Here is a 15,105-nt window from a genome sequence, read left to right as displayed (position 1 = left end):
GGGACCAGGCCACGCCTGTTTTATTCCAATTAGCTGTCTGGCAAATTCACAGGGGTTTGTACAATCCAGGCTGCTGTGACACTCCACAGGAGCTCAGCTTTACCACACACAAAAGCCATTTACACAGGTTTAAAGCTGCTGTGCACCTCAACAAAGGCCTTAAGACAACTGTTGTGGTCTAGTGTATAAATGGACATTCACAGTATAATCTTCACCTCAGACCCACAGAAAGCCTCAGGGAGCAGCTACCAGTCCCTAAAAAGCCAAGGGCAGTAAAATATAGGTCTGAGCCCAGCTGGGTTTGCTCACTTTAACACAGCTTAATTCCTTTCTGATGCAGGAATAAGCTGCATTACTGCAAGTATGTTCATTCTGCACCTACCCCTGCCATGCTCTATTACTCAATTAAAACAAGGTCTGCAGCACCCTTGGGAATGACGCAGCTGACCATTCTCTGGTCACGAATGAGGCAGAGCCCCAAATTCCAAGAAAAACAAAAAAGATTAAGGTCATCTCTTGAGAAATTTAGGGCTGCTACATCCTTTTCATCCCCTTACATCCAATTCCAAGCATGGAAGGAAATTCTTGGCTGTGAGGGTGGGGAGGCCCTGGTGCAGGCTGCCCACAGAAGCTGTGGCTGCCCCATCCCTGAAGTGTCCAAGGCCAGGCTGGACAGGGCTTGGAGCAACCTGGGATAGTGGAAGGTGTCCCTGCCCATGGCAGAGGGTTGGAATGAGATGGTCTTTAAGGTCCCTTCCAAACCCAAATCATTCCATGATTCTGTAACAGAGGAAAGCAGGTATGAGCAGTAGCTTCTCAGTACTCAAATTCCTCCCATACCTTCACAGCAATCTGCAGAGAGAAAAGAGCTGGAATTAAACATTTTCCCTTTCCCAGTGTATATAGCAAATATAACTGTATAAATATACATTCTGTATTATGAATTCTTGTTTATATTTTTAAAAATAAATGTAAAATAAGAGGAGACAGAAACAAAAGAAGCAAAGGCCTTTGGCTTAGCTTTTTTCTTTTTTTTTGCCTTAGCAGATTCTGTGAAAGTATGAATGGCATCTGAGCACTGGGAAACTAATGCTCATTCAAAAAAACAACACAGGCTTTTATATAAAAGAGCTGCAAAGAGTCAAGGAGAAAACCCGAGTGTACTACCTGCCTGTGCATCCCAGGAGAAGTAAAATCCGCTCCCTGCAAGCTTTGCACAGCCCTAGCACCACAGTTTTCCCTCAGGCTGCGTGGCAGCAGCAGCAGCCCCTCACCTCCCCGGGCAGGCACAAGCTGTGCTCCCGTCTGAATCCAGGGCAGAGCAGACACCCTCGGCGCCAGAGCGACAGGAAAACCACGACAGATTGCTAAAGAGGATGGCATGTTGTTTATGGGTTGTGTTTCTCAAGTTTGGACATAACTGAGAAGAGATCAGTCTTAATTCATTGCTTGATTCTCCAGATTTCTACTCAACTTTGCCCTTAACTATACTCACCAGGCAACTTTTTAGCTTACTCACTTGAATTCCTCCACACACACACAAGAAAGTTTTAAACCTACCACTTGTTCTGCAGCTCTCCAGACCGCCTGGTGCTAAAGCTTTTCTCCCAAATTTCTCACTAAGGCAGCCACAGCAACAGAGAAGCAAAAAATACCCAGCCTTGAAGAGTGAGCAAGTCACTCAGAGCAACTTTAGCAGCTCCCTGTAAGTTGGATTTATTCACCTTTGTAGCCCCAGACCCCGAGGGTGCAGAGGCTGCCAGAACTACCCCAAACCAAGCCATGCACAGCCCAACAGTGGCACAGTGCTGCTTTCACCAAGTTTCCACCCACGCTGAACGAAGTCTCACAGGAACTCAGGGAAGGAGGAATGTGTGCACGGAGGTGATGGCACAGGAGGAAGACAAGAACCCTCAAAATAAATGGATTTGGAAAATTTCCTATAGTAATGTATCACCAAAGGTTTTCCTACAAGAATGTATTAAATTCATGATAAGAATATTAATCTTGTTCATATTAGAATTTCTTTCCACTACAAAAATAAATCAGGCAAAGATATTCTTAGTCTGAACACCATAAAAGTGACTTTATCCAGACTTATTTTTGAATGTATTTTTAAGGGATGAGAACAGAATTCTTCTGCCAACAAATACAGGTATTAACCTAAGAGAATCTATTTAGTTTCAGACTTCTTAACCAGACAAGATTTCCCCCAAGTGCGTGCATGCTGTCCTTTACCCTGTTGCAAAAGGAACAAACGAAGAGGAAATGACTAATCAAAGCAGCAGCACATTAATACATTTTGGTATGTGGAAAGGGAAAATTGTAGCTGGTATTTTTAACGTTCCCAACAGGAGAATGCAGGGCCATGCATACACCAGTCACCACAGAGGCCCGGCAGCTCCCAGGAGGGGAAAATAAAAAAAAAAATAGAGGAAAAAAAAAGTGAAGCTGCGTCCTGAAGTGGAGTTCTGTATTTTCCATTTCCCAGCATGAGCTCTGCTGGAACAAGAGCCTGGAAAGGAGGCACAGCTGGGGCCAGCAGCAATGCCCAAGTGATAACAGGTGCACTTTGCCTGAACTGTAGGGAAAAGCCAGCCTGGAGAGGTGCTCTGGAGGGAAAAGGTGAGAGTTTCTTGGAGCACTGCCACCAGCAAACACTCCTGTAAATCCCACTGCCACCCTGCCCTGCTGGGTGCCCTCATCCACAAGCTGATAAGAGATAGTGCAAGTGTTTCTGTGCCCCAGGTGGCATCCAGCAAGTCACAGCTCACCCACGTGCCATCCATCCCACACCATTCCAAGCTTAATTCCTCCTCAAAGCTCTCCATTCCCTGCACAAGCAAAACGCAGCACCTTCACATCTTTCCTTGCAGTTACTCTGTCACTGAACCCACACGAGCCCAGCCACTGATGTCCCAGTTCAACTGGATTTAACAACTGGTTTTTAATCCCATGCTCCCCCCGCCATGGGAAGTCCTTCGGGGCAGCCACAGTAACAGGCTTGCTCAGAGCAACAGGGCAGGAGCCTGACTACTGTGATAAAACCAAAATTAGAGTTTCCAAACCCCTTCCTAAAAGGGATCAAAACCAATCAATCCAGCAACAGCCCCGCACGGTCATTTGTGCGGTGGGATGGCACAGCACAAAAGCTTTGCTCGCTCAGGAAGAGGAGCTGGACCACTGCCTGTCTGTCCAGCTCCAATTGTTCCCACACTTCATAATTACGGACTACAATTCACCCTTTTTCCAATGCCAAACCCCAAAAGGCTCGTAACAAAACCATTCTAAATACTAAATGGGAAGCTGAACCAACTGTAATCGTTCAGATTCCCTCCCCTTGCAGCAACACTGCTGGATGCAAGGAGACACAGAGAAACTAATATTTAATGTTTTGCAGAGGGATTTGTGCTCAGCCACCCCGTAACACAGCCAGAAGCCTGAAGCTTAAGCAGGTCTTTACCCTGGTATCGCAAAATGACAACCCCGGTCATTCCAGCAACAAGATTTTCCCATTATTTCTGTTCAGTGTGCTGTTCCACACAGCTATACAAAGAGGTTGGACCACTGACAAAAAAAACAAAAAAGCTTCGTTAACCTCTCAGTGACTCGACAATCCTATTGTTGAACAGCAATGGACAAAAGGAGAAGCCAGCAGCAGACGGATGCTCTCATCTATCCGAATTCCTAGAGGAAAATGAAATTGAGCTGCACTGGGAACAGGCTGCACAGCAGAGGAGAGTTGTTAGCTCAGAGAGAAATCAAAACTTCAGTGATTGTGAATCATATCAGATCTAGATGCTTTCATGTGGTTTCTTCTAACTACCTGGAGTCTCAAGATATTATTTATTGCACACATTATGTCTAAGCAGTTGAGTGATTTAAGTTGTCTCTAAAGAGAAAACGTGCGATTGCTGTATCAAAATTACTGTCAATGTGGCACAGATGTAGCTAAATGAGAGCATCAAAAGGCAGCAAGTGAAACAAGATTGCTGTACCCCATCACTCAGACTGAGTCCTGATAATTCTTCAGCTGCAAAGGGAGAGAAATCAACAGGGAAGATCTTTCCTTTGTCACCACACACAGTACAATAAAAGAATGGGGGGGAAAAAGTATCCATCAGTTAAACAATCAAAGTTCACAGAGTGAAAATAAATTTTCAAATATGCCAAGAGTTTAAAACTCAGGGGTATGCAGCTAGTTTCTCAACTCTGAGATTTTAAAAGGGCAGCTTCAGTTTAGGCTGGATGACAGGGGGAACAGAGACTCAATGCAGAGAAGTCAAAGTTCCTGTATGTTGACAGAGGCATCAAAAATGAAATTATCACCAACATGCCCAGCACAACTACCAAACTAGAATTTAGGGAGTACTACAAGGCTGGAATTGCCTCCTCTTCAGCCCACGCAGCCGGGTAAGCACTGCATCAGCAGGTCTATTTTTGCTTTTAATACTCTACACCACAGTCATGGGTCAGAAAGACACAAAAACACTGGAAAATCCGAACAGCCAGGCTTTAGCAGGCATTACTTGCTACCCTCCCTTCCCCTGTGCACAAACAGCTCTGCTGCCCTGAACTGCACCCAAGGAACAGGACCCTGCCCAGCAGTTCAGGCTTCCTCCGCTCCCACCTTGCAGGGAGGGGTCGAAGCCAGAGGACAATGCTGGCGTGGGAACAACTGGGCAGCAATGGGCCACGGCTGCATTTTGGCTGCAAGTCGGGAGAACGCTCTCAATCCAGCGAGGTGCAAGGTGCTGTAATGGTCAGCCTGCAGCCTCTGTACAGAGCAGGGGCACTATATTTTATTTCACTCTTTTGCTGGTAGCAATCAATGAGTTTTAATCCACAGTCACATTAGGAACGACACCTCCAAAGAGGGTTGGATTTTATTCAAATGTGCATTAAATTTTAAATCGTTTGCCAGATTAAAGCATTGTTCACACTCTGTTTACAAACCCTCTGAATGCAGGGAACATTTAGAGGTACACTCAGGACTGAATTTGGACCACAGAAGGCTCTGCTGGTGATAGGCTTCCTAGTACACTGGTATTTTGACTTTCTGCTCCAGCAGAAATTTGCACCAGCTGAAGGCTGAACAAACTTCCATCATGAAAACTTCCACAGTAGATAGGAGTTCGTTTGACTGCTCCATAGCAAAGCTGTCTTTCAGCATTTATCCTACAGCATGTTATCATGCAGGCATAAAGACAGCACTTCCATACCCAAGTCAGATCCCTCATGCTGTAGGACATGGTGCTGTTAATACTCTTAGAAATAAAGTTTCAAAATGGTTTAGGAACAAAGAGGCTTTAGAAGCAATCCCTGCAGCACTGGCACCATACAAGTTACACCAGTGCATTTCAAAGTATAAACTGCATCAGGAGCTGGAACTTCAAACTATTTAAAAGCACAACATGAAGGTTTAGAAATTGCTGCTGAACTCTGGTCGTTTCCCTGCTGAGGCAGGTGAAGTGTTAAGGTCTTTCTCTGCTCTCCTTTGAGACACTGCACGTATCTCATTTATCGAGGGCAGCACTAAGAGCTCACCTCATCATCCATCCAAAACACCACCTGCACTACAACAAGAATTTCACTGGCTACAGCTCCACTGAAATGCCATCCTTCCACCTTCCACACCAAGGAGATGTGCTCCTGAACAGCAGAACCACATATTCCTCCCCACAAGGCTTCTTTTCACCTTGTTAACCTCTCTGTGCTTCATTGACCAGTTTGCTGAGGGCACACACAGCTGAAGAAATGATACACAACTGGTGTCATCTCACGGTGTCATCACCCGGATCCTTTAGGCTCTGGCAGGCAGCTTTAGCAGGTCACATGTTCTCAGGAATCAGTGCAGTGTTTCAGCAGACCCCAAGGCAATACTTGCATCTTAAAACACCCAGAGCAGGGGACCAGACTCCCCTCCAGCAGCAGGGTAAAGGCTCCAGCTCCTCCACAGACTTGCTAAATGCTTGAACCACACCTGAGCCACATGGTGAAGGAGCTTTCTTTTACCACCTTCCTCATGCAGCTGCTGATGCCCCAGGTGAGTGACGCTGAGTGTTGCTAATGTCTCTCTGAGCAGCAGCAGCCCAGGGGATGCTGCAACACTCCTTACTGGTCCCAGTTCCACAATCCAGTTCACTGCATAACCCCACGCACAAGGCAGTTTTGAGAGCTGGGCAATGCCACACAAGAACCCTGCAAAAGATGTGTTCAAAGCACATCGCTAAAGGTTTCCTGGTTCTTTCCACTTGTGACCATAAGGACCGAGATTGCAGGAGTTTCCTAAAGGAACTGAAAGCAGTGAAATGCTTATTTGAAGAGTTTCAAATTCAAGTCAAGAACCCAACATCCCTGAGTTCTGCCCCCAAAACGGCCTCCTAACACAAGCACACACACCCGCCCCAATGTGCTCAGCACTGATCTGAATTCAAGAACATGCCAGGTTGTTAAAAAGGCCTAAAAATGTTCAGCAACAGAAATGCAGAGTAATTGAGGTCATTTCTCTCACGCTTCTCTGGGTTCTCACTCCCCTTGCTGTCCCACAATCTGCTCCTCCTTTGGCGTGCAAGAATTGAACAAACACTTCACTGCAACCACACAGATCTAAACTTATTTGCTTCCAACTTAAGTTACATCTCAAACTATTACTTCAGTAGCCTATAATGCCAAGCAGGGATTAAAAAAAATCTACTTAGAAATAGGTACACCTGACCTGAAGCCAAAAAAATTCTTCTTTTGGCACACAAACAGCATAGAAAAAGAGGCAGAAACTTGGAGATGGAGGGCAAGGGGCCGAAAAAGGCAGGATTGTAATGGAAACATCTGATCAAGAATTTTCACAAGCCTTTAAAACTTCTGAGACCCAACCCCTTCGCCAGCACTTCTCACATGCCTCAGACTGCAGACCATGTTATGCAAGTTCTAATTGTGCCTCCAGAACCCTCCCTGCCACCCACAGGCTCTACACCTCAGCAAATCCCTGTGTGGAAGTACACTGAGGCAGAGAAGAACCCTCCCACACCTGGCCTGGGGTGCTGCCACCTGTGCAGAGAAAGCCTGGCCTTGTTGGGCATCTTGAACCAGGCTCTAACCCCTTAAAAGCTGCTAAAAACCCCTCAGGTTTTACATACACACACCAAGCTATAAAGGTTCACTAAATTTAGCACGCAACCCAATCCTAGTGGTAACATAGCCCAAGCAGAAGATATGGAAGTGACCTTAGGTGAAGGTAACAAGGAAAAGCTGTCAGTACTCCCACTGAGCTGCCGTGGGAAAGCCCAGAGAACCCAGTAAAATCCTAACAAAGCCTCCATAAATCCATCAGGCAGCTTGGTGGTTTCCAAGGCTTTGAGATCCCACCTCCACCTCTCTTCTGGACAATGCTGCTCATTGCCCACGCTAGGACAGGGTTGGGAGGAACCTTCTCAGCACACTTCAGGGCAAACAATTCTCCATGAGCTTAGAGAAGTGAAGGTTCATGGACCTCCACCACCACTGCTGTAAACACAAAACCAGGCAGTATGAAGAGAAAAAGCAGCACAATCCTTTGTCCTTTGACCATAGCTGGAGCCACACGTGCTGCCAACAGGTGTTGAACCAAGCGAAGGTCAGTAGGTGTGACATGGGATACAGCATTGACCTCTAACCTCCCATTTTCTGCCAGCTCCCAGCACCACACACCCTGAGAACTGCAGACACTGCCTGCTCCAAGGACAGGACACAGTGAGTCTCCCTGGAGAACAGCAAGTTAAAGGAGGCAAAAGAATTCCTACCTAGTCCTGGGGAAAAGGGCCCTTCTTGGCACAGCACCCTAAACTCCGATCACTTCCCAGATCTGAAAATGCCCTGTGAAAGATCCAGTGGGTATGAGCTGCTGCAGCCATGGTGATGCTCTCAGGTACACCTGGAGCTGAAGCAGACAGGAGCAGCAGGGATGCTGCAGCTGGCTTCACGTACTTGTTTTTAGGTCCTCACACAGCATTAAAGGCAATGCCTATGTGAAAGCCAAGCTGGGATGTCCACATGCAACATTCAGTGATGGTTTAGTGGGCAAAGCAGCACTTAACACCAAGGCAGCCTTTCAAACCAGTTTGGGAAGCAAGAAGCAGCATCACTTTCTGGGGTCAGGCTTGGGCTCCCACCCACACCAAAGGAGACCCTGCAAGGAAGGGCACATGGGAACTGGCTGCTGCAGGAAAGCAGTTTCACGTCGTATCACAGAATGGTTTGGGTTGGAAGTGACCTTAGAGATCACTGCATTCCAAGCCCCTGTCACGGGCAGGGACACCTCCCACTACCCCATGTAGCTCCAAGCCCTATCTAACCTGGCCTTGGACACTTCCAGGGATCCAGGGGCAGCCACAGCTTCTCTGGGTAACCTGTGCCAGGGCCTCACACCCCTCACAGGGAAGAATTCCTTCCTAATACCTAATCTAAATCTCTCCTCTCTTCATTTAAATCCATTCCCCTTTGTCCTGTCAGTATCTGACAATGCAGCTCACCCACCAGCTGACTGCCAGGGGTTCAGGTCACAGATGGGACCAAGAGAAAGGCACTACCAGCTGCTCTGCTGGTGACCCCCTGGCATCTTCACCTGCAGGTGCTTGGCCTCTGCTTTCCCTCCTGTAAAATGGGCAGCTAAGTGCCATGCCAGAGCCTGGCAGCAGCACAGGACAGGTGCTGATGGAGAAACATCCATGTGAGCCAAATGCAAGACATCAGCTTAAACACTCCTGCCACCCAGCACTTCCCACCCAAAGCCTGGGAACCATTCACTTCCTCCAATAAATTGGACGTTTTAATCTGTTGTCATCAAGTGTAGACTTTCCAACCTAAAACCCCACGGCAAATAGGCTGGGAAAGAAAACTAGTCACGGCTAGTGGTCAGATCAAACCAGGAACAATAAAATTAGGAGCTGACTGATATTATAGGCTCTCTTATGAGTCAGTCACGATCCGGTCCAATCCTGGCGAGCTCCCTGAAGAGCTGCACCTTGTGCAATAGCTTAGTCATCATCTTCCTTGACAGCTACGCACTTACAAACAGATTATGAGTCCACTCACACTTTCCCATGAAAATTTTCCTCCCTGCCCTACTACAAGCAGGATGGAGCAGAGTGGTGCCAGCCTAGGAGTGGGCAGCTTGTCTCTTGCAGGGGAGGAGATAAAGCTTTTATCTCCCAGACTCAACAACTTCCTTCCTGTGTGGTAGCAGGCAGACAAAAGACAGCTCTTCACACCACAGGCAGGAACGAGATGTACTAAAATTTGTCACAACCCTGAAATAAAATGCCCTGCTTACCGTTTTCAGTCCATACAGGAGGGTGTAAAACAGAATTAATCCAGCATTTCTTCTACAAGGAACTTGCAGGGTGGGATTTGGAAGCAAAAGAATAAGGAGCCCAAAATAACTCGGGTTGAGTTTATATTGCTCTGGCAGCTAAGCAAAAGTTGGTAACACTGGACTGAGGTATTTCCCCTCTGCAGGATGAGAGCTGGATTGTTTTTGGAAGCACCATGAATCAGGGGCATAAATATACCAGGCTTTAAGAGCCTTTGACACCCACGTAATTCTGAACTCCAGCTTGATTTTCCCTGGGTCATTCAACACATGCTCAGCGAGCTGGACATGAGACAGGCAGGCTGAGAAGGTCAGCTATTCAATTAATAGGTGTGATCCCAAAACCAGAACTTGTGTTTTGCTGGATAACATCAACATACCTCTTCCGATGCTCCATTAGTCATTCAGCTTCTGATGCTCCATTAGTCATTCAGCTACAACTTGAAGGAAAAAGGAGTTTTGCTCTATTTCCTCAACTTCACAGCACAAAAGGGCTTAAAGATGCTTCCTGCAGCAAGGGAGCTGTGATGCAGCAGCTCCAGCAGAGCAGTGATTTGCAGGATTGCCTGGCTGCGAGCAGATCCAGACAGGAAAGCCAGGCAGCAGGATCAGCCAGAAGGAAGGGTGTCCAATGGAAAATGAGAAAAAAACCCTGCAAGAAGAGCTGTTCCCCATGCTTTAGTAGCACTGAAAATCCTGCACACCTGAGAGCAACTGCAGCAAAGAGCTGTAAACGTAAGAAGAGGACAATGCTATTTATAATAGGGACTATTAGTGCAAGAAAATGAGTAGCTTGTCCACATGACTGATTTACAGACACTTTCTCCGAGTTACAATGCAGCCCCAGTGATGCAGAAGCAAAGATGAGCTTTCATTTGAAACAGAAAAAAATGTGATTCCTTTACATAAATCTTCATGGGAAGAAAAGGAGAAGAAACTACTTTTACTTCTCTTCAGTAACAGCAAGTTAGAGCTATGGATTTCGGTAAGCAGTGTGGCCACAAAGCACTAACAAAAACAGAGGACATTGCAGAAAAGGAGGAGGAGAACTACAAAGAAGTAAGGTTTCTGATTGCCCCAAAAGCCTTACAGCTCCTCTCCTCTCCCTCCCACTGCAAACTCACTGCACAGCAAAACTCAAGGCCTGAAGCACCCAAACTACTTCTCTGCATCATATAGTGGCAAGGAGATTTATTTGTGCTAGTCAGAGATTGTTTCCAGAGTTTTCACATGCACACAGGTAACAGACACCATTCCTCTTTTTCCCTGTTTTCTACACTATCTAAGAGACTTTAAAAAAACCCCTCACCTCTAAATTGGAAGCATTAAAAAGGATCATGAGATTTGCATTCTTTAGCACCTCAGATTATATTAGAGTTTCCACTGCCATGACTCCCCCTTCCAAGTCCCCACCAAGCTTCAAACACAGAATCCTCCTATCTGAGTGGACTTTGGTATTTCTTGTACCAAGACCGGAGCATCCAGACTGACAAGACGGCCAAGGCAGCAGAATTTTTGCACTCCCAGGAGATCTCTGTTTAATTTTGCTGCATGGAGAGATCCTGCACCAAGCCTGCCCTCTGCCCAGGACCTATATTTAGGGACTGAGCTGACCCGACAGTGCCCCCATAAGCTCATTTATCGAGATTCACTTATTCATTCTAATATAATCTAATTAGATGCAGCAGTCCTGTACACAGGCATGGCAGTGACCAGGCATTGATGAGCTCAAACACAGGGAACCCAGCCCAGGTGCTACTTAGTTCTCACAGAGAGGGGAAAACACCCCTTGCAGAGGAATGGCAGGAATTGCAGATGCCTGTGCCCTGTCTCAGAGTGCACCTGGATCCACTCCGCTTCTTCCCTCCACCAGGTAAATAACAATTCCTCAGCTGGAAGCAGCAGCAGAGTCCAGATCAATGGACAGCACTTATCGATGCAAGGGCTGCTGCTCCTGCTCTTAAATCACTGGAAATGGGGGCAAAAAAAAAGAACAGGAATCAGTCTCTCAGGCAGCACCCACGCCAGCAGGCACAGATGCGTTCCCAAACTTCAGACCACAGGCATCAGCCTGGAAAACGTGCCAAGAGTCCACATTGTAAGAAAATACTTTAAAGGCTCCATTCTGGCAAGAAATAGGAAGTTTTCAAAGCTCCCAAGTACCCTCTCTCCTGCCACCAGCTGTAGTTCAGGCATGCTAACAGGAAGAAGCTTTTACATTTCTAAAAGCATAAAGAAATACTTCTTTTTTTTTTTTTTTTTTTTTAAGTCCCCATGTGTTTTATTTGCTTGGACATCTTGTATAACGATGAGAAGAGAAGCAGATTCCTAGGAGTCATGGGCTGGTAATTCTCCAATTTATCATCTCCATAGTTTATGCACAGTCATTAACAAGAAGTGATTTGTCTGGGACAGATTTAGCCCAGCAACTCCCTGTCTCGTTAGCCTGAAACAATCACCCGAGGAATGTCAAAAGGTTTGTGAGCTTAGTGCAGTGAGCGGCCCCCTCCAAAATATTCCTACTTTTAAAAATAGTCCAATCCTGCTGCTTTGCCAATGCAGAGCAGGAAGTTTAAGAGATAAACACAGATACGTAAAATTCCCCTTATATTAAAAATAAAGATTCTGATGGGTAAAGGTAAAACGTTGTCACTGACAAGGAAATCCTGAGAATATTGATAAGAGAACAGCACAAGGAGACTTAAAGACTTTGACTTGGTTAACCTATGAAAACAAGGGGTCAAGAGGGGATCCGATTGCTCTAATTACATCAGGAAGGGAAAACAATCATTTAAACCAAATGGAAACACTAGAACCAAAAACAAATTACACAACCAGGCCACGAACATCGTGAGGATGGGAATTCAGCAACTGCTTGAGACTTCAAGGAGGTTCTCCATGAGCTCTCCCACAGAGATGGAGAAAGAATAAACGGATCGAGTTTCACCTTGGAAGTAGTTGTGTTATGAAAGGCATCCACAGCACGGATGGGTGCTAAAAACAGAGAAACTAAACTTGATTTGGGTTGCTGCCACAGCTTTTGGAGTGCAGAGCGGGATGAAGAATTACCTCCTCCTGCCACTCTGTCTTCTGCTTCCTCCCCATCCCTCCAGGACAGCACAGGGGGAATTCACACTATTTACTCAGGCACATCACTGGGGTATGACCAGGGAACTAAACTTGGGAGCTGAAGCCTCACAAAGTCAATGGTGAGAGGTGGGTGCCTTGGCAGCAGCGCGGGAAAGGGATTAGGAGACACCAAGTTTGATGCTTAAAATAAAACGCACGTCCTCTCCCCCGTGTCCTCGCGCTTAAGGGTCTTGGGTGTAGCTTAAACACAGACCTGGCCATCACTGCTGAAATTCACAGGGAATTCCAGTTCCTAAGGGATTTTTTTAGCCCCGGGTTTACAGCAACCAGGGTCAAGAATGATGAGACCTTTTTGAGCCATAACCATCAAATCTCCAACAGCAAGAGCAGATGACGCAAATGAAAGCTGTTACCGAGCTAACCAAGCAATACCACAGCTTTATACAGGCTTAAGCAAGTCCTTCCCTTTTCTTCAAGGGGTGTCAGAAACAAAGCAGTCATCAGGTCTGTAACAAGGGTTTTGTGACAGTAGGGGATAAAGGATCAAATTAAAATCTCATTGTGTCCTTCAGATCCTACTGCTGCTATTTCTGAGAGCAGAAAGCATCTTCTTGAGAGCAGCTAGAAAAGTGGGGTGGTAGGAAAAAAAACTACCAAAAAAGGTATTTGGTAGTAACTCTACCAGAGAATTAAGTGTTTCTCTCCAATCCCCAACCTTTCTCTGCTGCAGTTACACACAAAAGTTATTTTAATCACAGTATGCAGAAAGCAGCATCAGCATATGAGGCAAGAGAAAAAATATGTGGTAAAGCAAGTTGCATGGCCTGTTCGCGGGCAGAAATTACAGCGCAGTTACAGGCAAGAGGTCCACGAGGCAGAGAAACACTTCCAGCCCAAGCCAAACAGGAGGATGATAGTGATCCACCGAGAGAAAAGGCAAGGAAAATACCTGAAAGGATGTGGAAGACAGGAACTGAATCCCTTCTCAACTTTTGCAGCAATCAGTTCAGACTGCCCAGTGAGAGATTTTTGCCTTGTCATAGGTAAAGAGATGTCAAACAGAATAGTTCTGTCGACTAAATACCATTTGTGTTGGTGGACAGAAGCAGCAACGGCAACACCAAAGGAATGGGGGAAGGGAGAATTTTAAACAGAAAAGAGCTACAGCAGGGTATCAGCTCAGCTCCTCTTCCACAAAGAAAGAAATGATCCTTGAGGTTTTCTAACAGTGACCTCAAAATACACAGCACAGCCTTTGGGGGAGTGTGGGGGAAGAAAGGTTATAAAATGACAAACCTAAAGCACACGGGTGGATGCACATCACTAGAGAGCAGAACTTGTCACTGTCTAATGCAGAAAAGATGCTCAGCTACGTTATTCTTAATAACCACCTACTCAATTAAAACACTTCATCAATCGAAGGCAGCCGGGTACAAAAGGTGTAGCCTTGCCGCCTTAACTCCTCTTTCCTTCTCAACAACTTGCACGCTGGAAGAAGGGAGTAAGCTGTGAGTAGAGAAGAGGTGACGGGACATTAATACCTCCAGGGTTAACAGAGCTGCACACAACCCATACCGGAGCCGTACCAAAGGGCACAGGCAACCTCAAAAATAAAACACCGCTGACAACATCACCTACGAAGGTGGAGAGCAGCATTTGCGAGCATGTGACACCAGTACAGGCACCCAAGCCGGGCCAGACCGCGGTAATGAAGCGCAATGCTCATTAAAGCTCGTACGGCCACCCGGGCGCTGCAGCATCCGCCTCTCGCCAAACCTCACCCGGGGCTCCGACAGCCACGGGGAACGCTCCGAAATCACATTTCGGGCGTCGCTTCTCGCCCAGCCGCCCCTCGGCGAGCGGTTCAACGCAGCACGCTCCGGGAACACCGCGGACACGGCGTGTTTGCCCCGCTTCACCCGGCTGCGGGGAGATGCGCTCGGGAGGCACCGGAGCCCCACCGGAGCCCCCCGAACCCCGCCAGCCCCACGGCGGCGGCCTCTCCCCGGCGCGGGGCCGCGCTCGGACCTCCCCACGGCCGGGCCGCAGCCCCGGGCCCGCCGAGGCCTGGGCCCGCCGCCCCTCGCCGGGAGGCCCCGGCCCCGCTACGACCCGCGGCACCCCCCGGGCGGGACTCACCGAGACGGCGGCGGGCAGGGCAGGGCCGGGCCGGGCCGGGCCGAGCCGAGGCTGCGGGGACGGAGCGGGAGCGGCCGGTGACTGCGCGGCGCGGGCGGCAGGAAGGGGAGGAGGCGGCCCCGCACGTCCGCCGCGCCTGCGGCCGCCCCCCCGCGCGTTAAAGGCACCGGCACCGCCCCGGCCGGGAGCCCCCGAAGGCCGGCGGCACCCCCCGGGCCTGCCCGGCACGGACCCCGGCCGCAGCCCACCCACGGGGGAGCCCCAGGAGCGGGGAGCGCCCGCCCGGCTTTGCCACGTGTGTGGGTGCATCACCCAGAGCCGCCCGTGCGCTGGGGGATCGCTCCCCGAGCTCCCCACGTGGGGATCCCTCAGCTGGTCCTGAGGTTCACCCACCGAGACTCCCCCCACGTGGGGATCCCAGGGATCACCCAGCCGGAGCCCCCCTACGCGGGGATCCCCCGGGATCACCTACCCAGACTTCCCCCACGTGGGGATCTCACCACCCCCAAGCTCCCCCATGCTGCAATCCC

General features: G+C 48.2%; 1 protein-coding gene across 10 annotated transcripts in view; it reads right to left on the bottom strand.

The window, feature by feature from the left end:
* Positions 1-14,672, bottom strand: part of KTN1 (kinectin 1) — a 75,256-nt gene extending 60,584 nt beyond the window's left edge. For all 10 annotated transcript variants that reach the window (XM_032111203.1, XM_032111208.1, XM_032111212.1 and 7 more), the window contains exon 1: positions 14,576-14,672. The gene's annotated coding sequence lies outside the window, so the exon portion shown is untranslated. The remainder of the gene's footprint in view (positions 1-14,575) is intronic.
* Positions 14,673-15,105: the final 433 nt, after the last annotated feature.

This window comes from Corvus moneduloides, chromosome 6 (assembly GCF_009650955.1).
Source record: "Corvus moneduloides isolate bCorMon1 chromosome 6, bCorMon1.pri, whole genome shotgun sequence".
In the NCBI taxonomy this organism is placed as follows: Eukaryota; Metazoa; Chordata; class Aves; order Passeriformes; family Corvidae; genus Corvus; species Corvus moneduloides.
The sequence above is the reverse complement of the archived record's forward strand: the minus strand, read 5'-3'. Positions and strand labels throughout refer to the sequence as shown.